The following is a 285-nucleotide window of genomic DNA, read 5'->3' as shown; positions in this document are numbered from 1 at the left end:
ATCAAGCGTGGATATGCGACATTGTTTATTCCAACATTACTTAATGTATTTATGTAATTAAAAAAATATACATGTATACGTTATAATCCTAAGTAGTCCATTTTTTTTTAGTAAAAAGAAAGTTCACACTATTAAGGTCACTGCCAAGGAAATGTAATTAATGTAAATTAATAATAAAGACAAGGACAAAGGCAAAAATCCCCGTTTTGTTTTGTATGGCATTTTCTCCCTCCGTTTATGAACTTGACAGTCAGCTTGCCTTCTCTACCTCTGATTTTCTCTTTG

At 31.2% G+C, this 285-nt stretch overlaps 1 protein-coding gene across 1 annotated transcript in view; it reads left to right on the top strand.

The window, feature by feature from the left end:
* The window catches only part of LOC119581981 (protein PXR1-like), a gene marked incomplete at its 3' end in the record, with an annotated part of 14510 nt that overhangs the window by 962 nt on the left and 13263 nt on the right, over positions 1–285 (top strand).

This window comes from Penaeus monodon, chromosome 15 (genome assembly GCF_015228065.2).
Source record: "Penaeus monodon isolate SGIC_2016 chromosome 15, NSTDA_Pmon_1, whole genome shotgun sequence".
NCBI lineage: Eukaryota > Metazoa > Arthropoda > Malacostraca > Decapoda > Penaeidae > Penaeus > Penaeus monodon.
The sequence above is the reverse complement of the archived record's forward strand: the minus strand, read 5'-3'. Positions and strand labels throughout refer to the sequence as shown.